Source organism: Drosophila ananassae, chromosome 3R (genome assembly GCF_017639315.1).
Source record: "Drosophila ananassae strain 14024-0371.13 chromosome 3R, ASM1763931v2, whole genome shotgun sequence".
Taxonomy (NCBI): Eukaryota; Metazoa; Arthropoda; class Insecta; order Diptera; family Drosophilidae; genus Drosophila; species Drosophila ananassae.
This window is the reverse complement of record NC_057930.1, coordinates 8,651,210-8,677,786: the sequence shown is the minus strand read 5'-3', so window position 1 is coordinate 8,677,786 and position 26,577 is coordinate 8,651,210. Positions and strand designations below refer to the sequence as shown.

Below are 26,577 nucleotides of genomic sequence, written 5' to 3'. Positions count from 1 at the left end.
GGGGCTGGGTGGCACATTGTACATATGAAAGTATGTATCTAGGTGGCGCAGCCGATGCGACATTCGGGAGGGGCAGGTCCTGGCGGTTCGGCAATTTAGCGTTTTCCAAAGCCCTGACTCAAGCCGACACTCGTAGGGATGCCACGGTACTTTAAATACAAACGAGGATACAAGTGGAGTTCTTATTGAAATTCCTTGGAATATTAAAGGGTAAATGGGCCTTTGCTCTAACATGGTTGAGAATAATATTATTTTCATTTTTTTAAATATTTATAAATAAATTCATGTAGTTAGGATAGAATAGTAGTTAGTATATTAGGATATTTTCCAGTCGAACTCTGGCCGAAATCTGTTGAATATTCAAAAAGGAGTGAAAAAAACACTTTACCTCCCACCTAGGACTGTCCATGGGCCACCCACCCACACCCACGCCCATGCTCACGCCCACTTTGAGACTCAAAGTCTGCCTGCCAGCATGTGTGTGTGTTTAATCCCGTGTTTGTGTATGTTTGTTGGCAATTTCCGCTCCTACATTTCCGTTCGTTTTGTCACGTAGTTTATGAATGAATTTAACTGCCGTCGGTGGTGCCGATGACGGCGACAGCCCAGGAGAGGGCTAGGGCTTGGCAGCTGGGCAGGGCTGGCGAAGTAGCGGCCATAAAGCTTGTTGATATGTTTTAATGAGCACTTTTTGCATGCACATGAATCGCTCTCGGCGCGCCTATATGGGTGAGTCTCAGTGTGTGTCTGTGGGATGCACATGGGATACTAAAAAGCTTGCAACATGCCCAACCAACTGAATGACACTCATCGCACATTTAAAGGCCGCCACTCTGGCTTCGAATGGGGCTCTCCCCCGTAAATTGCTGGCTTGCAACTTAGGCTGCTCACTTGCCATGGAAAGACCCTCGTACGGCCCCGTCCTGACCCGCTCCTCCCTCGACACCCACCACTTGCATAACAAAAGACTTGGTCGAAAAAAACTTTTTTAATTACATTTTTCATTTCCTCCCTGGCGCACATTACGTATACGCATATGTGTCCCGTTCGAATGGGTTGAAGTGCCGGCATATTCCGACAATTTTCGCAGCCAATAAAAATGACCGAAAACTTGGCTTATTGGCATCTGAGCTGAACTTTCAGATGTAATATCCTTTAACGTATCCTGTGAGATTTCTCATCCTTTGGTTGTGCAACGATTTAGCGATTGCCCTGTCACTCTTGAGCTTCCCCACCCCGATCCCCTTGGCCGCTTGTATTGTGGTCCCTTTGTAGCTGGCTGGTTGACTAACTGCCGGTCTGTTGCGACAGCTTTTGGCCATTTCTCGTTGTAAGGACCAAAGATGCGACAAGGGTGGTGGGCCGAAGCAAGTCCAAGCAACAAAGCTGTCAATAACAAGTGTAGCCAATATGCTGCTGAAGTTGCCCAGATTGGGGAAATAATCGGAAGAGAAGTCTCAGAAGTTGTGTGGCTATTATTTATTTTAATTAGGGTTTCTATATTGTAGATGGTTTTGGATAGTTAGGTTTATATGGACAGGATTGTCGTCTATACCTTGTGTTATTATTCTTTACATCATTTGGAAGTTCTCCTACTGCCCTCGCTGGCTTCATTTGAGGTTTTCTAGTCATAGTCTTACTTAGTTGTTGCTACTGCTCCTGCTTTGTAGGCATGTCTTGGCCAAAAATCCATCGACAACTTGTTAGATGTTAGACGTTAGAGAAACGGATGCGGTTTTCTTCCTCATGGCCAAGATACAGAGCGTTCTGGAAGGGAGACGGTCAGCAAAAGACGGAAAACGATTTATGACCAAGGACACTGACAAAAATGTAAAGCGATTTTCACAAAAAAAATATTCACATTCAACTATTTAATGAAATCCTCAACGTATTATCCTCATTTGAAACAGCATACATTTAAATTCTAATTACCCTTTTTCAAGTAGGATAACTCTTTTTTTTCCGTGCCATGTTTTTTACGGACATTGTCCGGGCGTAAGCCAAGGGATACACTCCGTTCGATTTCTCGTTGGACTGGCTCCTGCCCTGGCTCCATTTCACGTATCCTGGCCAACGGCATTTTACTTATGAGTGTCATGCGTCGCAAATCTCTGCTCAACTCGCAAGATACATTGCCTTACATGAACAGACGGACGCAGGGACACACGGACACAGATGCGGAGACAGATACGGCTACAAAGATGGAAAGATACAAGATACACAGGCGATACATATATTTTTTTCTCGACACACTCGGACAGCAGATAAAGCCCCTAGAGGTTGGATGGGTGGGTCGGTGTGGCTGGTTGGATTCATTGGCCGTGCTCAATGCATGTCAATTTGTGGTTTCTTTATCCGGATTTCTCGCCCACCTCTGTGCCGCCGCCAATCCTCTGCCAGGTCTTCTTGTTTCAGATTGTTTGCCGAGACCCTGAAACCGTGAAAATCGTTTATGGCCCAAAAAGGTGATCAAAGTCCGGAGAAATTCACAATATTCATGAGATTTAAATGCGGGCTTAGATTTTCTCAGCAGAGTAAGCAAACTCAGCAGAAAGTGCAGGCGATCATGCGGGTGTTGTTTCCTCTACTTTGAAATGCAGTTTAGGCCACGTTCTGCCCATTTTTCGCAGCCCCTTCTAGGAGAGTTCCCAAAGCCCCCTTTGAGCTCACCGCACCCACAGCAAGACAAACTGTGAGAAGGACGAGAACAAGTTGCCAAATTTATTTGCGTTTATCTTTGTGCCAAAGTTTTTGGTTAACGTGTTTGCCATTGTCAACAACTTTGTTGTGGTGCCATGCACCACTCAATCCCTCGCTCGCCCCTTCCTCAGACCTTCCACTCCCATCATCTTGCAATTGCAATTGCTTTTGCCAAGTTTTTGGCCAAATTGTTTGTTTTGTTCGGCGCGTGCACTTTTTCTCCCCCCAACAGTTTTTTCGTTGGTCGTTTTTCTTTTTTTGCCATCGTTTGTAGCTCGTTGTTCGTCCTCTTGGTCCCTGTGATTCTGTCTGTGTGTGTGTGTGTGTGTGTCAGACATACAATGGGTCGGCTTGGAGGCCTGACGCTTCCGCACCCTTCCCTCCGGCCAGTATCAATATTTGACTTGTTGTATTGCCGTTTGAAAGCGTCGAATTTTCGCATTTTATTGTATTTCGTTTGGTCTCTGCCGTGAGTCTCTGTCAGTTCAGCATTTAAGTCGAGCGTTAAATGTTTTTCCATGCTCGATTTTCTACGGGCCACACCAATGGACACAGATACAGATGCAGACACAGTACAGCTACAGATACCCATATCCGAGAATCTATGTCTGTGGCTTTTATATTTCCAATTTGCCAGCACAAACAGAAAGCAATTGTGAAATGCATTTAAGTGACGCCCAAAAATATTTTCAGTTTATTTGCATATTGTGCTTTGATTGCCCCGACAATCGAGTATAATTTCAATTCTTCTGTTGACTCGACTTAAAATATCTTCAATTTAATTGATTGGCATTGTGACAGAGTCTCGGAGGAGAGGTGGGGACACAGGACCTCTAGCAAATGGAATTGGCCAGCCAAAGTAATGCGCTATTGCAAGTGTGGCAAGTTTTCAATTTTCCATAAATTAGAATCATTGATGTCCTTCCTGGCTTACAGACAGGATCTTGTAGTTGTTCCACCATAAAAATAGGTTATGGGCCAAGTAACAGAGTGTTGATTGCAACTAATAACGGAAAACAATTGCTGAGGCTTAAGGCTCTACCAGGGGCTCTACCAGGGGCTCTACCAGAAAAGCAAATATTAAATTGCAGACTGCATTTAGAACTCCTCCTCGTGGCAAACTAACCACCCACTTTCCACCCGATCGCCTCTGCATATGAACAGACTCCCTGTCCGATTCCCGAGCACTTTCTGATAATCGGGCATTTACCATTTGGGATGTGAACCATCTGGTCGTCCTTGTCGGTCCGCCGGTCTCTTTATCTGCCGTTCCATTCGCCCATTCACACTGCGCTATTGCCCCATAAATGTTAACTGTATTACCCAGCACACACACACACACGCAGAGACTGGCACTTGCCCTTGTATTTAATCAGCTTTCGTTTTACCTTTCTTTTACTTACAGGTAAGTGCTCATATCCTTTCGCTGTCAACTTTAAACTGCAATTTGTGGCACAAGGCACAAGGCACAAGGCACTGAGTGGAGCAGGGAGATGAATGCCGAAAAAATGTCGCAAGTATGAGCTCTAAAAAGAATGCAGACACACGACCACACTCAGTCACACAACCATACACCCACGCAGGGACACCGGGAGACCGGGACCGGGGTATATATGAAAGTAATAAAAAAAAGAAACCTTGACATAAACCTTAGAGATATGGCCAGAAAGTATGCACATCTAACGCACAAAGTCTAACAATAACTGAAGGCGAAAGTGGTGTGGGAGGACGGAATGGGGCAGAAGCAATCTGCCTTAACTTTGGTAACAAGTTTTTGTTATTGTTTTCATGTCTACGTGTGTGCTTGGCCATGTCTGTGTGTGAAGGCAGCTGTCAAAAATCAACGCAAACGTCAACGCTAAAAAGCAACAAAATCCTCAAAAACAACAACAAAAAAGCCAACTCACACAAACAAGAAAGAAAAAAGTAAAAGCGGGAGCGGGAGCGGAGAGAGGCGTCGGACACATGTTGAAAATGTCAAAAAGTAGGCAACATGTTGTGTGGAAGGCCTGCCGTGCCCCTCCCGCATGCACCACCCGCTGCCTTATTGTATTTAGATATTTTTATAAGTTTACTACAAAACACATAAACCCACGCACACACACACACATAGACGAGCATAAACGCCGCCCGAGATACGAATACGAACATGGCCTAAAAAGTCGGGGGCAGTAAGGTCGCAAGAAGGCTTTAAAAAATTCTTCACATCTTGCCACCGTTTTATTTTCGTTCTTTCGGCTTTTTTTGGCCTGTTCCGTTGTCAGCTGCCAACTATTTGAGGGCAAAAAGCGTTCATTGATTTTTATGGCCAACGCCTGCCAAGTGACAAGCGACAACTTTCATGGACTTGTCAGGCCGCCGATAATCGTTTCGACTACCCAGATATTTTGGTCTGCGAGATGCTTGTTCATTCAGTTTTTTATTAGCTGTTTTTTATTAGTGATAAGTCAGAAAATTATACTGTCATATGTGTTAGACTTCTCTTTGAGCAAGTCTTACCTTTATTATTCTGCTAGACTCCCTGAGACTCTCTACAAATATTTATTCTAACTCCATCCTATGATTACCATGCTCCTTTCACTCAAGATGAAATCAAATTATTTCTTATAATTGAATTACCACGCTTATGAACATAAAAACTTTTGGGATGTCAGGAAACATCTCAAGAGATTCCAAGAAATACCAATCATGGTAACGTTTCGAGGAGAAGCTCCTTCTCGAAGTTCCCTCGAATCGTAAACAATGTTTTTAACCCTTTGTCGGGCCGGGGGTTTCTTTTTTAGGGCATTGTGTTGACTTTTTGATTATTTGGCTTTTAGTTGATTATAAACAGGATATGGAGGCGGGACAGCATGGCGGGGGGATTCATATTCATCGAGGGCCACACACTCGGGCACAATGGCTCCGGTCCCAGCTAGGGGGACCGGGACAAAAGACCCGGGCTGTCCATGAGAAACGGCAAACGGAACTGTGACAAAAGGGATGATCTGCTCTAAAGTACAGACACCCACGCCTCCACGTGTATCCTTGTCACACACTATCGTCCCGAGCTTTAAGTCCGCCTCGTTTCGTGTCATAAAAAGGAGGAAGACCCCTGGACAACAGGGTAGGGAGCTCAGCTGGGCAAGGAATTGGTCCTGGTTTGGGTTATGGTCTCGGTTTTGACTTTCGAGTGGAAATCAATTTAACGCACGCACGACTTCGCCTGCCAGAAACTATCGGGCAATGAGCCTTGTCGCGGGCAAACCCTTTAATGTTATCGCGTCGTTATCCTTATCGTCTTGTTCCCAGCGCTTTAAACTTGGCCAAAACAGGGAAGGTTAATCAAGGGTTGGAGGAGGGTGTCTGCGGGGAGATGGCCCACTCACCGACTTTGGTATTACTGAAGAAATCGCAAGCTCGGCGCATACATACTTAGCTTAGTTAGGTTAGCAGGCTTATTTGCAGCGAGGGTTGTTTGGTGAGTTATCAGGTAATTAATGCCGTAAGTTATAGATCCTTTAGCTTCAGCTAATAAGGATAATGCTTAGTTATTAAATGCTTAGTAATTAGTAACTTTAACTTCATGGTTTCATTTAAGAACAACCCTCTCTGCTGGTTGAGCTCAACATTTTTGAAAATCATTCCTCGGCAAAGGCTGCCTGGCTGCCAAACGCAGGCTAACCTCTGCCACTGCCGCTCCTGGCATGTCCTCCCCCACCCAGATGGTTCCCCCTCCCCATCGCCCCTTTCGACAGCCGAACAAGAACAACAACTGCCTAAGACACTTGCGATTTTAGCTTTCAGCTTGAGTTTTATTTTTTTCCGACAGCGAATTGGGTTAAGCGGCAAGCGGTGTTTGTGCATATGTGTGTGTATCTGTATCTGTGTTTAGGCACATCGTAGTGTGCGTGGGCTTATCCCGGGCTAACTGAAACTCAATTGGATGTAGCTTGTCGCTTGTAGGTCGGCATGCCCTTGTCCCGAACTTAAACGCTGAAATGAGCAACTTTTACGCCGAAGCTTGTGCTCGGGGAACAACAAATAAAATTCACATAAATTATATACATTCAGTTCGGGCTGTCGCTGTTGGCTCTTGTTTTCTGCCTGCCATTACGTTACGCCACGTTACGTCGAGCGGCTTTTGTTACCTTCTTTTTTTTCATTTAGCATCCCACCGTTTCGCTGCGGCCGTCCCCCTCCTGGCTTTTGTCTTTTGTTTTAGTCTTGCATTTAAATTAAGTCTAAATGTCGACAAGAGGCCATAATTGTTGTTGCCATTGCGGGGCTGCTGTTGGCGGAACAGTTGCTGTTCCGGCTGAACGCCGGAGTTGTCACAGTTAACGAGACAACAGCTTTTGAGCGCATAAACCTGATACTGTATAGTGTACGCAGAATCCTTTAAAGGTATTGCGTAGTTGGGTTGCCTTCTTGGCAACTGCGCTTAAAAATCAAACACCGTGCAGGCAACACCCGTACGGATGGCGGATGCCGGATATATTGACATTGCCAGCGCTGGTCGAGGCCATATTTATTTTCAATTTAACTTTAATGCTCGCATGTTGCAAGCAAACAAGTTGCGGATAAGGGGGCGAGGCCACTTCGAAAGCTTGTTGCATGTCCCGTCCGCATTTGTCCGGGCCAAGTAATTTATGGCCCAAACAGCGGCAGCAGGGGCGGCAGCATGCGAGGAAGTCGGTAGTAAAGTTAATGCGCTCGAACCAAAAAAAAGTTGTGCCAACAAACTGGGCCATGGCGACCCTCATCATAATTGAATCTCGCTAAAAACGAACTGCTGCCAAAACTTTATAATGGAATATGTACCGTGGATAGGACACACGGGTGCACAGATGGCCGCAAAGAGCGTAGGACATTTTCCGAAAGTGGATAACCAATGCCCGAAATTGATACCAACACCATGTTCCGCCATATTCATTTTGGAGCTGGGTTCTATCTAAATTATGACCACAATAAATTACCATATGTAATGGTAATGGTTCCCCACTCAAACGAAGCTCCGGAGGGTGGACATTTTTACAGAAATGTTCAATAACAATATTATTAAAGAGAGCCAATTTAATTAAAATTTAAAATTAAAAATGTCAGGAAAATATGTTCTATGTGAATAAATTAAAAAAATAATATTTGAAATAATTTTTTTTTATAAAAGCTCATAATTTGTCCATAAATAAAAAATGTAAAAGCCTGGAAATTGAATATTAAATAGGATACTTATCGGATTAATTCCTATCCACTTGTTGCTAAATACTTTCGAGTACAACCGGAAATGAACAGATTAAACACTAATGGCGCGAACCAAAATGGCGGACTCCCTCTCGCGTATAAAAAACTATTGCCTACTTAGCTGCGCTGAGCATGGAATCGGCCAAAATTTACTTAATTGCTGGCCACAAAAGTTTGGTAAGGACAAACGCTAGGCAAACATCACCATCGGCGCCCCCGCGAGTGACCTTTGGCCTGGCCCAAAATGCCAACAATTATTTAACTGTGTTCTTTCATATAATTCATAAATATTTTACGACTTTCATGTCACAAGTTGTTGTTGGGGGGCCGAAGCCGAATCCGAAACATTTTGCGCCCCGAAAATTGTTCATTTAAATTTTAATTGCTTTATAAATGCTAAAAAGTCCTTGAACTTTTTGCGTAAGAGTGAAAGTGCTTCAGCTCCTGGCTGGGCTTGGGTCAGGCCACGCCCACTACCCCATACCACCCCCCAACGCCCATCGTGGCTCTCATCTCATAAAATATGATAAAGCTGCCCTTGGACCAAGTGAGGAGGAAAGAGCGTACATTTTGCTAGTTTGAAGCATTTTCGAAATGAAAAATCCCCTGCCCTCTTGCCTTTTGTATACATATAGTACGTTCTTCACATATATACTATATGCATATATATATTAATAAAATGTTCACGCTCAACTTTGGCAACTTGGGCCGAAAAGACAAACAGAAACAACAATGAGCAGCGGCAGTAGCAGCGGCAGTGGGCTATTTAGTTGCAATTGTTGTTGCTCTCGTTGCTCCTTTTGTTGTTGTAGCTGCAGGCCAAAGCACAGGAAGGACAACGGCAACGGCAACGACAACGCGTCGCTACTGTCAGCGGAAGGGAGTTAAAAGGCTGTGGTGTGGAAGGAGGCTGGATGCCCAGGGCGCAGGGAAGAGTTCCAGAGACCTGCCTGGCAAACAATAGATATGAGCCTCACACATGGCTATCTGTGTCTGTGTGTTTGGCCTGCATGTGTGTGTGAAAGTGTTGTACATATATAATGAGTTGTACAAAATGATGTCCGTTAGGTATACTTGAGAAATTTTCAAGTGTGTGCTCGCACTTGCACATTTCCCTCTTGGGACTCGGTCATTTTCACTTTTCACAATAATACTGTGATAAAAGGAGGGAAAAGGACTTCTGCCAAGGACCTTCTGGCAGTGCGAAAAGATTATTATAATTTTGATCAAAATGTTGTTGACAAAAATCTAATCCCAACTTGATGAGCTCGGCGGTCATTATCCTGCTTCGTTCCTGGAATGAGTATGCCAGTTTTCGTGATGGAGATTTTTGCAATTCTGCACATTCGTTCCAGACTGCTTTCCTACCCCTTGGTTGTTGATGATATCCTTGCTTTGCCATGCCGTTTGTTTTCATTGTTTGTCGTTAGGAGGTCGGCAAGGATGTTGCCGGCTGCTCCTTCCCAGCCTCCTGGCAGTTTGCATTTAATGAATGAGCAGCTAAACACATACACAGACACGCAAACAGCCAGTTGGGTAAAGTGGCAATTAGAAAGTTGCTTAAAAACAATAGCAGCTTCAGCTGTTAGTTGGGACCTCCTTCTCCTCGTTGGGAGTCCTTTAAGGTGATTTATGCGCCGAATGCATGCGCCTACACCAAATTAGCCTTGGCGTTGCACTCCTCCAGCGGTACTATGTGTCAACATTAATTATGCATTGCATTCACAGGGACGAGAGCTTCACACTCTGTCGCATTTTTCCATCCCAAATGCCCCTATGCCGCAAAGCAGCCAGAAACGAGTAGAAATTGCCAGTTGGCAGGATATAATAATAAAAACAGGATGGAAAGGTTGTTTTTGCAAGGGGCAGGACGCCTTTTCCCAAGGTAGTGGCATGACTATATCTCGGATTATTGGCAGCCGATCATTAAACCGAACATCTCAGCCGATTTCAAGCTAAATTAGCTTTAAGTCTGCATTAGAATCTTTAATCCTTGACTCTCTTGAATATCTTAAATATTCTGTATCTTATAAACCACTTATCACAAGATTAGTCCCAAATATTACTCTTAAGATATAATATCTTACTGATGCTTGGAATCTATCTAGTACTTCCCCTTTAATATCCTTAAGGTGTGGAAAGCCTAAGGAGAACGCCCAAACTCGATTTGGTTCTGTCGTCAATACTTTCCCATCGGTATGCGTGTACTTATGGTTTTCCAAATGGATGAAGGGCAGGTTGGGGGAAAAATGAATTCTGCGGCTTATGTGGGGATTGTTCTTGTGCCCCTTCCGTTTTGCCTTTTATTTATTTTTTTTTGCTCCTTCCGTTTCCTCAGAGTTTCCCCTTCCCCGATTCGCAGCTCTTTTATTATGTGTATTTTTTATTGTATTATTCCTTTGTTGGTTTTGGCTTTGGTTTTTCAACTTCGTTTTACGCTTCAGCGGCATAAATATATAAATTATTAACTCACCACCCGTACGCATGGGGGTGGGTGGGTCCTGGCGTCGCCTGCCTTGGCGCCAAGGCCGCCAGGACGCAAGGCATTCCCATTCGCCCTGGCCCCGGCCGTGGTCTTGGTCTCGGTCTCAGCAGCCGCAGTCTTAGCCCTTTTGCCATCTCAACGGTTTGTTATTGCCTCTTTTGGCTACCGTCGTTCGGTTTTACCTTTTACTTATATGTACAAGCTACACCCATCCGGCACTCCTTATTGTTTTGTATTATTTTTAGTTATTTCTCCCATCCAGGCAGCCAGCCAGCCAAGCCATCCGGGGAGCGCGCGTGTGTCTGCATGATTTATGATCACACATTTATAGTGCTGACAATTGAATGATATTTTTACGTATATACGCCACCGAATGCGTTGCGTTTCTGGCCCGGGGCGAGTGCGCTTTGATCGATGGCACCCCCCCTCGGATTTGGGGGGCGGGTGGGGGTTGATTTGTGTGGCGTTTTGAAGTGACATTGTTTGCATTGCCGCATTGTTGACCGAGCTCAGCCTTAGGTTATATTTATTTGCGCCCATGCAAATATGCCAGATGATATATGGATATGCCAGGAGGATGTGTATGCAGACGCTCTTTGAATATATATTTTAATTCCATTTAAAATGTAACTCCTAAATATGAAATACGCTTCCAATTTCGACCACCAAACGGTGTTTGTAATCTATTATCGTCCTATCGACATAGGAACACAGTTTGCAGGATATAGGCAACCAAATGAAGTGTAACAAGAATGAAATTTAGTTTATTTTATCAAAAACATAGAGGCCTCCCTGTAATTTATATTCAGAGGAGTGCTCTCAATAAGAAAGTCCTTCCCTTTAAAAACTAGCATGCTTTGCAGAATCTCATATGGTTGTTGACTCAGCAAATGCAGTTGTCTCCAGCAGGGAAATGCAAAAAGCTGCAAGCCTAGATGCTCCGAAAATTTTAATCAACATTCTTGCCGTTTTCATTGGGGATCCTCGGCAAACAGAAAGTGGCCTAGACACTTATCAAAATGCCATTAAAAATTCACTTTGCCACAGTCAGGAAAACAGTCTTCCTTCTCATCCTTCATTTAAACCCCAAAATAAAACCTGAAAGCCAGAGAGAAGTGAGTTGGGAAGAATGTTTGTTTGTGCAATTTCAATTTAATATGAAATGTAGCCATTGGGAAACATAAATGTCATTTGAGATAAACGTAAAAATTGCCATTTGATGGCGCTTGGTGTAAAATTACATGCAACAAAGCATAAAACAAGATACCAACCCAGTCACAGCCGGGCCCTCGAAAGCGGAAAATAGAAGAAAACATGGTGAAAGGTAAAAAAGTTATGGCCAAAATCGGGGCACAAAGCAAGGCAAGGCAAGGCGAGGCAAGACAAGGCAGGGCAGGCACCTCCTGGCGACGACAGTAAAATTTAATCAATTGTGTCGATTTCCTTTCAGATCCTTGTTTGCCCCTCTCAGCCCCTTCCCAGTGCTCGCCACCAGGGTACTTGAAATAATTGAAAACACACAAAGTTGATGCTAATTTGAGTGTGCCCAACGGAAGGAAATGAAAGTGTTTCCAAAAATCAATTTCTATTTCCCGCAGCACTGGCTGCTGAATAACATTTTTCAATCGAATTTTCCCTCCTCTCTGCTGGGAATCATTTTTCTTGTTCGAGTTATTTGTCTAAGGCTCTATTGAAAGCTCATTTCGATTCAATCATGAGAAAGCAAGAAACGCCATTGATTAACACATGTCCTGGCTTCAGTTCCGCCTTGGATATTTATCATTGCAAAGTCACTACTACTCCCTGTTCACCGTTCACCGTTCACCGTCGTCATCATCATTATCTTTATCGTGATGGGCCGTGCAAAAGTCGGAGAAACTATATGAAAAATGTTTTATTACAGCACGTTGTACATTTGCAGTAACAAATGAGTGAGAAGGCGGCTGGCAAACAGACAGTCAGTCAGACAGGCGGCAGGACTGAGAGTTGTGCGTGTCTGTTTACCGCTATTCATACCCATACCCCCACAGACACACACATGCACTCTTAAACACACACGCGTCTGCCATTGTGTTGGCCATGCACAAACAGGCGGCGAAGGCGGCCCGAAAGATACGGAGGGGTGGCCTGGGGTGGCAGGACACCAAGTGAGTTATGAAATGTTGACAAGACATTTTATTGTACAAGCGCTCACACATATAGGCATAAATCATGAACAGCCCGAGGCCGAAACTACGGCGGCTGTTGGCAGTGCAACCCTTTTAAATGTAACTACGTGGCCCAAGTAAAGATGTCTTATTACGACAATAAAGTGACCAAAGCACCGAGCCCGAGTTGCCAACGTGAGGGATTTATGAGTCGTCCAACCAGTCGACAGCCGCACGGAACAGGACGAACCGTAAAACGAACATTTCTGTGATCAACATGTCGTATGAGTAATATAGTCCAGAGGACAAATGCATAAATTAACCGCAAATATTCCAAGGCGTCCGATAGAAGGCCCGATGTCAGTACCCGTTGCTGGCAAGCAGTTGACGTGTGATTTGCAATCACTCCGTAGTCAACCACGGCATATGAGCAATCCGGCTGCAAATGAATGCACATTGCTCATACGTCATGTGGGTGTCAAAGACACGAAGCAGGCGTTCGTCTCTATGCGCTCTACTTATAATTGGAATAATCTATGGAGATGTCTTTTCAAGGCAGCGGTCAATCATTATTTGGATTTACTCGACTGTGAATTAAAAAGGAACTCCCATAGCTGGTTTCTATTGCTCTATCCTTGCTCCCGCCCAGTTGGTCTTTGAACTTGTCCCCAGCATCAACACGGCCATTTCGGTCATTTGACCTTTTTTTTTCTCCGGTCGGGTTGAATCCCTGTGGGACTTGAGAATAAAATTAAATACGTCCACGCTGCAATTCGCGGCCTTTGCCAGCCCCCAGCTTTTTTTCTCCGCCTGGCTTTCACTCGTTTTATGTCTGTTTTACGGGTAAAGTGGAGCCTTCGCGTCGGGCACTTACTTAACTCGGGATAAGGACACTGGGCAAAGGCTCTCTTTTAAATTCAAATCCGCGGACCTTGACACATTTTCAGCTTGGATTCGCAGTTTGCTTTTGCCTTCGCATTTGGCATTCGGCAGCCTTTCAAAGGATTAAACTAAGAAAAATCCTTTGCCCTCGTTGCCCTCGTCCTTTGCCTTTGCAAGGGATTGGTTGTAGGGGAAGGAGACATTGCTCTGACATTGGTTCGGTGATTGTTTTAATTTCTTGGGCAAACAATTTGGCGAGGCTTTAAAAGGCCTTTCCTTTGAAGGTGGTGTTGTTGTTTCAAGGGAAACGGAAAGGGTTCGGGCAAAGAACAAATTAAAATGACCTTCACCCAAAACGGGCGTCAAGTGTCGACGACTCGCAAAAAACGAGCCGAGAGGCCAAAAAAATAGAAGAAAAAGGAAAATACCTCAACACGTGCGCTGGAAAGTATGCAACACAAAATTCTAGGCATGTGTGAGTGTAGTGGTAGTGGGATGCTACGTGTGACTATGTATGCGAGGTGGATGGGTGTCCGGGAGCCCTTGGCAGTCGAGTGCCATCAAAGTGTCGACAACGAAGCTGACGCCCGAGGCACTTAAGACATTTGCGGCATGTTGCATGCCCCCCGCTCCCCACTCCCCACCACCTATCCCTCATCCAGCACTCCTCATTAAAGTAATTGAAGTGCGAGGGACGCGGCTGGGGGGACAGGGGGCAAAAGTCTAGAAAAGGTGTTAAAAATGACAGCGGAATGTATCCATGCCTGGCTGAATTTTTGCCAGCAAACACCAAACATGCTGCCAGGCATTAAAATCATTGTCAGACACCATCCTGGCAGCACGGAAGGCAGGCAGGCGGGCAGGTAAGAAGAGTTGTGTGCATTATGGCCATCAATTAAGGCTGAAGCCAAATTGTGTTGACACTTGGCTTGATGCTAAGTAAAGGCATCAAAGTCAGCAACAGCATTGCGGAGGAAAAAAAGCCACCTCAAGTGCGAGACCCGCTTTCTGTCCGAGCGAAAAAAAATGTGAGAACATAAAATATTTACGAGCCATAACAAAAATGAAATCGAGAAAAATGAAAGCAATAAACAGGACTCAGGCTAGGGGACCCGGGTCGGGACTACGGACTCAGCTGACTCCTTCACGTTCGACAGTGCCAGAGAGTCAGGTGCGGATGTCGGCATTGTGATAGGGGAATAACCATATAAATCTATATATATTTATGTGCGCTTCCGTATATTTTCATTTGCCATAAACTAACACGGGACGAGGCGAGTAAACAAGGCCATAAAAGTAGAGATCAATTCCTAATGCTCAATCAACTAAGAGTGGAATCCTCTCAAGAGCTGCCCCAGCAAATTGCAACACAATGAAAATACTTGCTATCAGCGAGTCCCTTGACAGGACGACTCTCTGCTCTGCTGCTCCACAACTGCATAAATCTGTTAGCCGAAATCCGTTTATATGGCTTCGCCTCGCTCCGGCCTTGCAACTTTTTCTCGCACATTTGCGGCCACGAAAAGTTTGCGGCAAAAAGCTCAAAACTTTGTCTAATTATGCGCAAAAATTTCCCTTCGAAGTGACCGTAAAAGGGGCAAAAGTAGACAAGTCATAAAAAAGAGCGCAGAAAGGTTTCGACTTGGCCAAAAGTTTTGCGGCCGTTAAAGCCAGAGAAGGATGGTGGGGCGAACGATGCAGGCGAAAATGTTTCTGCAGCACGTTAACAAATGCGTGTCCTAGCTAACTTTTTAATTACGTTTAATTAAGACTGACCATAACGGCAACAACAATAGCTCCACTCCGATGTCAGCTGTGCCCGCAACAAAGTCCAGTAAATAGGCAAACCTCTGAAAGTTTCTCCTTTGACTGCCCCACGTCCACTTCCACTTCCACTTCCGTTTCCACTCCATGTCCCATCATTTGATGTCATAATGAAGTCCGAGAATAGTGCTTCGACGCTGGCCAGCTAAAAATCAGTTAAGTGCAGCTGCCACCGCCTCGGCAACCGGACTGCCCACCAAGTGTCGGCCAACATCATTAAAATGTTTTTCCCCAGCCACATGTCGCATCGCCTTGTCACAGCTGGGCAAATGCATTATGGAAGCGTTGCTAAACACGCTAAGAAAAAGTTTAAAGTATCCACTAAACAATTTAATAAAATTTAATAGAATATAGCCTCCTACAAGTGGTTTTATATTTTGTTTTTGCCTTAAAAATATAAAAATACATGTACTCTTAAAATTTTCTCCCCGTGGAGCCATCACTCTTGCAGTCTTGCTTTAAAATGTATTTAGTTTCTGAAAAGTCGTATTGCACTCCACTTTTTGGTCCGCCTCCTGATGCCAGGCCATGCATCATGTGTGGGTCCTGGAGGAGCGATCCGAGCTGGCTGGCAGTTGACAAACACGATGTTGTATTCAAGATGGCATAAATGCCAGAAAGCTGTCAAAAGTGCTGACGGCGCCGTCTACTCCAATTCGACTTCAATCGATTCCCATTTCAGATTCTAAATTAAGGAAATCCTAAGGCGGGCGGGCGAAAGTAAATCCCTTTCTGTGCATGGGAAATTGCTTTAATTGGTTTCAAGTGTTCCGAGCTCTCTGCTGGGTGCGATGTGCAATGTCAGTTTGTTTTCCGAGCAAAGTACAACCACCGCCCCCACCTTTAAGTTGCCATGGCATAAGCCAAAGTGGTATCTCATTTTTCTGCATCTTCGAAAAATACAAATAGACTGGGGCAGATATGGATACAGAACACAGTTCAGTTCACGAGTGAGTGCACCTCCTTCGCTTCAGTTTATCCTTCTTCGTTTTTTTGGTTGTGCTCTGCTCTGCTCTGCTCTGCTGTGCTGTGCGGTGTTGTTTATTTCTCTGTTCCGGCTTGTTTGCATTTTTGCTCAATGAAGTGCATCATCATCATCATTGCCGGAGAGCTCTGAGCCCTGAGTAACGAAAATTGGCATCGGTATCGCCAGGTCACATCGACTGCATTTGAATGTGTTTCGGAGCCAACTCTACCCACCCTTCGCCTGTCAATGAGTCAATCTGCCGGTTTACGCCCAATTGCACAATTAAAGAGCAGGTCCTCCTTTGGCAGCAAGGTCGCGCTGGGTGTTTATTAGCAAAAATTGCTGCTTGCCGGAGGGCAGTTAATATTAATCAATAAATTGTGGTTGGCCCTAACCTTTCAATGGGACACTGGGACACTGGTAGGGGCAGGGGCAGGGCAGGTGACATGGAACAGGGTCGGGTGCCTCAGAACTCGCTCAATGGCAACTGCCATTGAATGAATATAATAAAAATTCCGTTGCATACGATGAGGAAGGACCTCGCTCTGCCTGTGTCGCTATGCCAATCGATATGCCTTTGCATAGAGGTGGCTCTAGGGAGGGGGATGCCAGCTAGATGGTTGCTGGCGAGAACTACCTTTCAAAAACTTTAAATGAAAAACTTTAAGTGCTGTGAGGCATGTGAGCTCCCTACCCACATCCATGTACCTGTATGTGCACAGTGGGCTGCTTACCTCTCTCTCGCCCATTCGGAACGTGCTGAAGTGCAATAAAATTAAATGTTCCTGTAAGCATTGGAATCTTTAATCTACGAACGTCGTCGTCGGGCTTTTATGGGAATTTTTATTGCTTAAAGAAAATGCTAAATTCTGAATAAGTATAATTCACTCTGGTCCCAGCAAAGGGGCATAGATCAAAGGGATTTCTGGAAAATTATGTTAATGTTTCCAACAGATTGTAGTCTCACTTTTTCAATCTACATCAAGGTTGAAGGATCTTAAGCGTTCTAATTAAATTAGCAATTAGGATAGCTAATGGCTTATTATTTTTGGCGGAAACATTAAAGAGTAGGAAGTGAAATAATTACATTTTTGTTTTATTTAATTTTATTTTATTTATTAACAACACTCGAATAATGCTTAAACTTTTCAGCTGCCAAGTCACCACTATGGTTATTTCTATGAGAATGTAATAGCCTTAGGCACCAGCTCACACACCCATGAGCCCTTACACACCCTCGCACTCACATGCACCTGGTTGTGGCTGTTTATCAATGCAAATATTTTGCATACGCCACGTTGAACGTGAATTCCAAGTGAACATCCGTCGACCGTCGACATTGCTGTCGTCTTTTGTGCAAAATTTCCTTTCCCTGCAGCAGTGCCCCCGTTTACCACAATTCCTATCCAGGACTACGCTACGCCGCCCAACCCCCTCGGCCTGTTATAGGCAGGCAAAGTAAATACACATGCCGCTGAAAGGCCTAAAATTGTGTGTGCTCGGTAGCCAGGTACATGCATAATGGAGCACTCGGCCGAGTAGGAAGCCGGGCTGAGTAACTTTCACACGGCTCTCCCTCGGAAAACTTTGTTTGCGCTGGGCATTTTAAATGGCACGAGCCAGAAGCCGGCAAGGACTAGCGACGAGACGAGTAGAGTGCTGAGGCTGATGCTTAAGCAAAATGAGCAATTAAGGATTATTGCTCGGCTTGCCCATTTAAATTATGGACCAGGCAGTTAGTTAGAAGAGGGGATAATAACCTAAGAAAAGGCATAGTGCGGCCTCAAAGAGGTGTCGGTTAATCACGTAGTTTATCGAAGGCTTGGGTCGCAAGGATGCCACTTCCCCTGAAAGTCCCCAGCCAGGTCTTTGCACTTCCTGACACTGATGCTGCTGCTGCTGTTAGTGGCATCAACAAAGTTGCATAAACTTTGTTAACATATGGCCACAGTTGACGCTTTACTTTTTCACTGCCCTACCTACTCGCCTGTCAGATGCTCCGCTCCTCTGTGCCCCATTTGTTTGTTTATTTGTTTGCAATGCGGACAACTTTTAGCACTTGCAACAAAGTGCAATCTGGCCCGGAGCCTGCTACATGTCAAGATGGCAGAAGCGATGGCAAACGGCTGAAGCAAAAGGCAAAAGGCCAAAGCCAAGCCGGCGGTTTTCTCCTCGAGACTGTCGCTCCCGAAACATCGTGACAATAATTATGAAGGCGGTAATCAAATTCACAGGACTTCTCCGGCAGCAGACCCACTTTAACATGCCCCGCTACCACCAGGAACAATAGGAAGTGCGGCAACAAAACCGCAACAGCAACTTGAGGCCAGTGGCAAGTGGCAAGTGGAGTGAGTGAGTGATGGTGGTGGTGTGGGGCAAGCTGAAGAGCGGAAACAATGCCAGGCTAAAAGGAATAACAAGAAAAAATTAAATTAAAACTTGAGCACACAGTTAAATAAATAAAAAAAAGAGTTAGGTTTGCTAAAAAAAAAGAACTTGTTTATCCCATATTACATGTTATAGGAATATAAAATAAAATATTAAGTGTGACTTGTAGGTTTTTTTAATATATTCTTAAAAAAAAAACAACATTATTGATACATTTTTCTTAGAATAACAATGTAGTAAAGCCTATATACCCTGCTCTATACCGAGTTTTCTCTCAAATGATTCATGGAAATCGACCACTTTTCTTTAACCCATCCGCCACTCCCTCTCCAGCTTCCTCAAAAACCACAGCTGAAAAGGCAAACGAAACTATCCTGGCAGTCAGTCAGAAGGCAACTCGAGCAGAATTACTTCCGCTCCGCTTAATTGCATTAAACAAACAGCGTTGGTCCATAGAATGGGAACGGATCGGTTGAGCTAAGATAGACAGACAGGCGAGTTGAAAAGTTTTCATTCAATTTTTTTTTTTTTCGTTTGGTTTGGGTGAAGGTTTTGGGCGGGTGTGCGATGATTGCCCCATTTGCCTCCGCTCCTGTTAAACCACAAACACGTTCACACATGAGCTGAAACTGTGATCCCCAAACCCCAACCCTACACCCAAAAAAAGCCATGGATACTCCGCCCTCAGTTGCAGTTGTAATTGCATTATTTTCATTAACAAAAGTTCAACTTTGGGCAGAGCTTTTCGCACTCGTCACGCTGGGCTGGTGTCGAATCCTGTAACTTTGCATTTCCGGGACAATAGTTCTTGCTCAGCTTCAGCTGCTGCTGCTGTTGCTGCTTCTGCTGCCCCTGCAGCTCTCACGTTTTGTTTTTTTCAGTTAACCCACTTGAAGTGACGGCTGTTACGCCCACCACCCTGACGCCCTTTCCCCGTGCCAGAACGTGGGCATAATAAACTTTAATTAAAATGCATAAAAGCGTGCGAGTAATGAAAACTGAAAAGCTTGTGACGAACACGGTGTAGTGGATACCGACTGGTTGCATACTCTGCCTACGGGAAAGGCCTAGCTCAGGGAAGAGGCAAGGGGGTCGGTTACTTCCTAATCAGCATCACCGCCACACAATAAAAATTTGTAGACAGAGTTAGGAAAGGGGATACAGTCAGTTGGAAGGATATGAATTCAAGACAGGAAACCGTGCTATCGAAGAACTAAGGTGGTGAGGTTCTTCCGCTTGGCCCGCCCTACCTGTAAAGACTTAACAACTTCGCAACGAAGTATTGTTGCCCTTACCCATTTAAAATGAAATCTTTCAGCTCAGGTGCCCATTAAACTATAATTTTACTTCATTTCAATATCAATTAATCAACTTCATTATAAAACATGATTGCTCTTCTTTCTAGATTGTGCTTAGCCTAATTCCCATAAACGGTTGTAATACCGGTTAATTAACAAATAATAATGGATTTAATAATAATAATAATGGAATTTTTTTGGATGTAATACAAAAAGTTAAATATTCAAAAGATAAAGGAATATATATATATATGTAGCTGGGTCAAATAATAGTTAAAGTAGATTTTATGCATTACGATACCTAAATATTCATACGCTTTCTTTGAGCGGCAATAATACATGATCGAGTCTATATTGTACTCACGAAACCAAATCCCTCGAAGTCCGCAGGCCTGTAGACTGGAGCGCAGGGTGCTTTGATGAAATTTAAATTAAATTACGAAGATTCGATGTATATGTTGCCAACTATTTTGCTCTACAGGAAAAGAGTATGCGTATTGGTTCGATCCAATAGAATTTACAAAAAGGAAATTTAATTAAATGCTACTTAAAAATACCCGCTGCTACTGGCACAATTTATTGCGCATGTCTCCTTTGTTGTCGCTGTTGTTATTTAGTCGCCTCTAAATGATTGCTGCAGCGATCGCCGAACTGCCCTTTACATGGCCGAGGTCATGTTGCCGAACATGAGGTGCTGCTTCACAAAGTGAGGTTATGTCCTCACACACGTTCCTCGAAAAGTTTCAGCACCGCTCCTGATCCTATGCTGCCCCAATCACGCACACGTCGCCGGTCACAGACCTCGCCTATTGTGGTTCGAGTCTGGACCGGGTCCGCGCACGTTTAGGGGCTGATCGAGGAAAGCGTTTCCGCAACGTCTACCCAGCAAGGCACGCGGTGGCTCCGCCGTGGACTTCTGGGTCGCGACGGGATGCGTTGTTTGTCGTAGGCTCCGGTGTAGCTCTACGCCCACTATTACGGGGTTTTGAGGATGACCTAAAACACTTCTATTACTAACCTAATAGGCAACTTATCCGCCTGCTCACCTGAATGTTTCAGACACACACACACACAGACACGCGTGCTGATGCCAACGGCAGCGCACGTTCACGGTCAATATTCAGCTGCACTTGGTGGAAGACTTGAGTACCACTTTGGGTACTAACTTTTCCCACGTGGGATTTGGATGTGGATTTGGCTTGGGTTTTTAATTGCTATAACTCCAACCGTTCACTTTTGATTCTGGATCGCAAAAGAACTTTTCCTGGGTTAGTGAAGGGTAGCTTGTCAGTTTGCAGAGTTGCCAGATAGTTCGCCTTAACAGCTTAACAGGCGCTGTTACCGCGATCTGTTATCGACTTATTATATCGAATAAGGCTAATCGACTATCGTATCGAATAAGTTTGTTTACGTTTTTTTATAGAATTTATTTTGTCTTGTTTTAAATTTTATTCGTACCCTCACACCACAGGTTTTATCGACCTGCTCATAGAAAGGAGATGAAATCTGAAAAAGGGTACCTCACCAAATGTCTTTGGCATGAAAAACTCCTAATTCCTTTCCATTGTAGTCTTCGAGCAAATATAACGACTGGCCTCGCTTCTCTTTTATTCTGGCCTTGATTCCTACAGGTGCTAGTTTTGCGTTAACATGCATAGCCTGGTTGCTGAGAACGAAATTCCTCTTTATGACTTCCTGACCCACTTCGAAAGTTCGAGGTCGAGCGCGCAAGTCGTAGTTATTTCGGTTCTTCTCATATGCTTTAATCAATCTCTTAGCGATATCCGCTCGGATTTTCGGGAATTCGTCTGCTCTAGGAACCTTTGCGGATCCTTCTGACAACATATGGATGTTTCTTAGCAACTTATAATCTTTTCCATGCGTTAGCATGTGCTGGCCAAAGATTACATAGTAAGGAGATTCTCCAATTGATTGGTGAATATTATTTCTCAAGGCAGAATTAATTTTTCCTATATACAAGTCCCACCACCGTTGGTCTGACCGAATATATGATCGTAAGGCTGCATTGATCGACCGATTGACCCGCTCTGCCGCGTTGGACTGTGGGGAGTAAGCACCAGTGAAGATATGTTGGATTCCATGCTTGGATATAAGTCCTGGCTTTTAAACTGAGTGCCATTATCGCTAACCAAAACCTCCGGGGTTCCAAAACATACAAAAATCTCCTCTTCTAAGTAATCCATCACTACCTTAGAAGTGAACTTTTTGACCGGCCTTAGCCAAGTAAATTTGGAGAAATGATCTAAGAGAATTAATATGCCTATATTTCCGTTCCGGGTTCTTGGAAATGGACCGATAAAATCGATATATAACCGCTGAAATGGTCTTTCACTTGTGGCTTGACAACCCATCGGCGGTCGAAGACGTTGCGTCGGATGTTTACAAGTTTTGCAAATATCGCAATGTGCTATATAATTGCGCACATCTATCACCATATTTGGCCAATAGAAGTTTCTTCGAAGTCGCTCGAGACATTTTGCCACCCCGCCATGCGACGATGTTGGTTGGTCATGGGTAGACTGAATTACGCTTGCTCGCAATTCGCGTGGAACTAGAAGTTTGTAATTCGCATCATCAACTTCTTGATTTCCGCTAGCAAAGCCTGCTCTATAGTAAATATAGATATCCATGACTCGAAATCCAGGTACACTGAATTTTTGGACACGGTCTCTTAGCTGAATATACTCCTCCGATTGGAATGCATCTGACTGCAAGTCAATCTCTGGAAATACGTCTACTTCTATAGCCAGTAGCTCGGTTGGCTCCTCGAAAGATCGTGACTACGCCGAACTGACATTGTTTCGTTTTCGATATACAACAACAACAACAAAATATAACGAAATTTGATAGATATTAAGTCTATTATTTCCACAATTTAATTTCGGAAACCTGAATTTTTATGGGATATCTTGGGTCTTATCCTTTGCTGTATCGATTTCATTTAGTACATTACAAGGGTTTCTGTCTGTATTTTCATATCGGTATTGAATCTAAAACAACCTGATGTGTTCATTGCGCTAAATGAAAGAGTATACTGCTGAAATACTCCAACCAATATAAATCTCAATTTCTTTTAGGCAACTTTTGACAATAATAGAGGCCAAAATTGAAGCCAAAATATTGAAAAATGAGGTATTGCTGAATTTTCCAACAATTACAATTCTCGAATTTATGAATATTTATGGTTTGATGAGTTGATCAAGGGCTAAGAAGGAGTTATTGCTGAAACATTCCAGCCAATACAGTCTCGACTTCTTGTTCCTTAAATACATGTATAAACAAAGGGATATTTCAAGAGAAACATCTTTCCTAATCCTTAATTTGTTCCCTGGTCTGGTTCTGAGGATTTCCCAAAACACAGCAATCCTAGTGGAATCAAAAGAAGGGTTTTCTGAAACTAAAGAAACTTGTTTGGAAGGCTGACTGTTAGGATAGGTTGGAGGTTAGCTCGTGAGAGCAGGGGCTGCGATTTGGTGTTTTGTTTGTTGCTTAGCTAGATGTTTTGCTAGCCCCACGTTGGGCGCCATTTTATTCTGTGACGAACACGGTGTAGTGGATACCGACTGGTTGCATACTCTGCCTACGGGAAAGGCCTAGCTCAGGGAAGAGGCAAGGGGGTCGGTTACTTCCTAATCAGCATCACCGCCACACAATAAAAATTTGTAGACAGAGTTAGGAAAGGGGATACAGTCAGTTGGAAGGATATGAATTCAAGACAGGAAACCGTGCTATCGAAGAACTAAGGTGGTGAGGTTCTTCCGCTTGGCCCGCCCTACCTGTAAAGACTTAACAACTTCGCAACGAAGTATTGTTGCCCTTACCCATTTAAAATGAAATCTTTCAGCTCAGGTGCCCATTAAACTATAATTTTACTTCATTTCAATATCAATTAATCAACTTCATTATAAAACATGATTGCTCTTCTTTCTAGATTGTGCTTAGCCTAATTCCCATAAACGGTTGTAATACCGGTTAATTAACAAATAATAATGGATTTAATAATAATAATAATGGAATTTTTTTGGATGTAATACAAAAAGTTAAATATTCAAAAGATAAAGGAATATATATATATATGTAGCTGGGTCAAATAATAGTTAAAGTAGATTTTATGCATTACGATACCTAAATATTCATACGCTTTCTTTGAGCGGCAATAATACATGATCGAGTCTATATTGTACTCACGAAACCAAATCCCTCGAAGTCCGCAGGCCTGTAGACTGGAGCGCAGGGTGCTTTGATGAAATTTAAATTAAATTACGAAGATTCGATGTATATGTTGCCAACTATTTTGCTCTACAGGAAAAGAGTATGCGTATTGGTTCGATCCAATAGAATTTACAAAAAGGAAATTTAATTAAATGCTACTTAAAAATACCCGCTGCTACTGGCACAATTTATTGCGCATGTCTCCTTTGTTGTCGCTGTTGTTATTTAGTCGCCTCTAAATGATTGCTGCAGCGATCGCCGAACTGCCCTTTACATGGCCGAGGTCATGTTGCCGAACATGAGGTGCTGCTTCACAAAGTGAGGTTATGTCCTCACACACGTTCCTCGAAAAGTTTCAGCACCGCTCCTGATCCTATGCTGCCCCAATCACGCACACGTCGCCGGTCACAGACCTCGCCTATTGTGGTTCGAGTCTGGACCGGGTCCGCGCACGTTTAGGGGCTGATCGAGGAAAGCGTTTCCGCAACGTCTACCCAGCAAGGCACGCGGTGGCTCCGCCGTGGACTTCTGGGTCGCGACGGGATGCGTTGTTTGTCGTAGGCTCCGGTGTAGCTCTACGCCCACTATTACGGGGTTTTGAGGATGACCTAAAACACTTCTATTACTAACCTAATAGGCAACTTATCCGCCTGCTCACCTGAATGTTTCAGACACACACACACACAGACACGCGTGCTGATGCCAACGGCAGCGCACGTTCACGGTCAATATTCAGCTGCACTTGGTGGAAGACTTGAGTACCACTTTGGGTACTAACTTTTCCCACGTGGGATTTGGATGTGGATTTGGCTTGGGTTTTTAATTGCTATAACTCCAACCGTTCACTTTTGATTCTGGATCGCAAAAGAACTTTTCCTGGGTTAGTGAAGGGTAGCTTGTCAGTTTGCAGAGTTGCCAGATAGTTCGCCTTAACAGCTTAACAGGCGCTGTTACCGCGATCTGTTATCGACTTATTATATCGAATAAGGCTAATCGACTATCGTATCGAATAAGTTTGTTTACGTTTTTTTATAGAATTTATTTTGTCTTGTTTTAAATTTTATTCGTACCCTCACAAGCTAGTGAGGGCGTGAGGCGGCCAGGAGCCGTCCGTCTCGTATTAAAGTAATTCGAGCGACCGACAATCAATTTAATTAAGAAATATAACAGTTAATGTGCTGATATCGTAGCACCGAGTCCTCCGCTCTCAGTCGCGTGCTCGATCCTGGGAATCGCATTGCAGTCCTCTGGTAATTGCCATCGCCATGGTAATGAGGTGCCAACGCGAGGCACCAGCAAAAAATCACTGAGATGAGAACACGGATAATGGGATGTTCGGGACTGCAGGGAAATTATTGGGAAACAAGGGACTCGCAACACAAAGCCTCACAATGGAGTGTCGGGGTCCTAATTAACAGTAATTGGAAAGCTTCAAAAGTTTGTTATATTTTTTCAATATTCAGCCGAAGCCAAAACTTAAAAGTAGTAGACAACCACTACGAGTACTATTTTGAAAAAACTGAAATGGTATTTACATTATTTTTAAACAAATGTATATACATTTTTTATTTTTATTGACAAACATGACGTTTAATAACCAGGACTTCTGGATTAATTTACAAAATTATTTTTGAACAAAAAACGTTAGGTTCCGTTGTAATATTATGTAAGCTTAGCTAAATTAGTATTTGTAGTAAGGGTTAATCTTGTTAAGTATCATATTGTATTATCCGATCGTTCTACATAAATTATATGGCAGCTATAGGATATAGTCCGACTTATATACTGCGTGCAAAGGAAGGAAGGATGTGTGTAAATTTTGCAGTCGATAGCTTAAAACTGAGAGACTAGTTCGCATAGAAACATGCTTGTATTAACTGAGGAGGTGATCCTGATCAAGAATATATATACCTATCCTGAATAAGAATATATACATATATATTCTATATATACGAGATGTCTTCTTCACTGCTCACTTTTGTTCTAAATGATAATATCCATTAAAAGGGTTTGAAAAAAGGCGATGACTAAAATTAACCCATAAAATGTTTTTTTACAAAAATTTTTAAAAACAATTTTCCAAACAAATCCAATTAATTGTGAGAACTCCACAGATATGAATGCGATTGAATTTGAACAGAAAACCTATTGTTTTTGGTAATTATGTCCCTACAACTTCAAGTCACAAAAGGGAGAAAAGGAGAAATTTTGAAAAAATCTTAAGATAAACAAAAAAGGGAATCGTTTTGATTAACAAAGTGCATAATAAAGTAACCGAGTCGAGGGAAAAGTAGGAAGGAGACTGACAATATTAATGAGATGGTAAATGCAGGGAACAAAGAAAATAACCCATCAATTTAATTACTTTGAGGGAGTCTGCTATGAGTCAAGAGCCAAAGGGGCGTAAAACGCAACTGAGCAAATAAAATG

The 26,577-nt window shown here is 43.5% G+C and overlaps 1 protein-coding gene and 1 long non-coding RNA gene across 6 annotated transcripts in view; one reads left to right on the top strand and one right to left on the bottom strand.

Moving 5' to 3' along the window:
- The window catches only part of LOC6504542 (acetylcholine receptor subunit alpha-type acr-16), an 81,484-nt gene that overhangs the window by 11,105 nt on the left and 43,802 nt on the right, over positions 1–26,577 (top strand). The gene's annotated exons all lie outside the window — the stretch shown is intronic.
- LOC116656061 lies at positions 19,936–25,206 on the bottom strand. 2 transcript variants are annotated; one of them, XR_006507478.1, is made up of 5 exons: positions 24,806–25,206; positions 24,317–24,755; positions 20,961–24,234; positions 20,472–20,910; positions 19,936–20,389 (listed from the first exon to the last, which is right to left on the bottom strand). It is a non-coding gene; the product is annotated as an uncharacterized LOC116656061 (long non-coding RNA). The 2 variants fall into 2 exon arrangements; XR_004311075.2 differs by lacking the exon at positions 19,936–20,389 and having other exon boundaries at positions 20,396–20,910.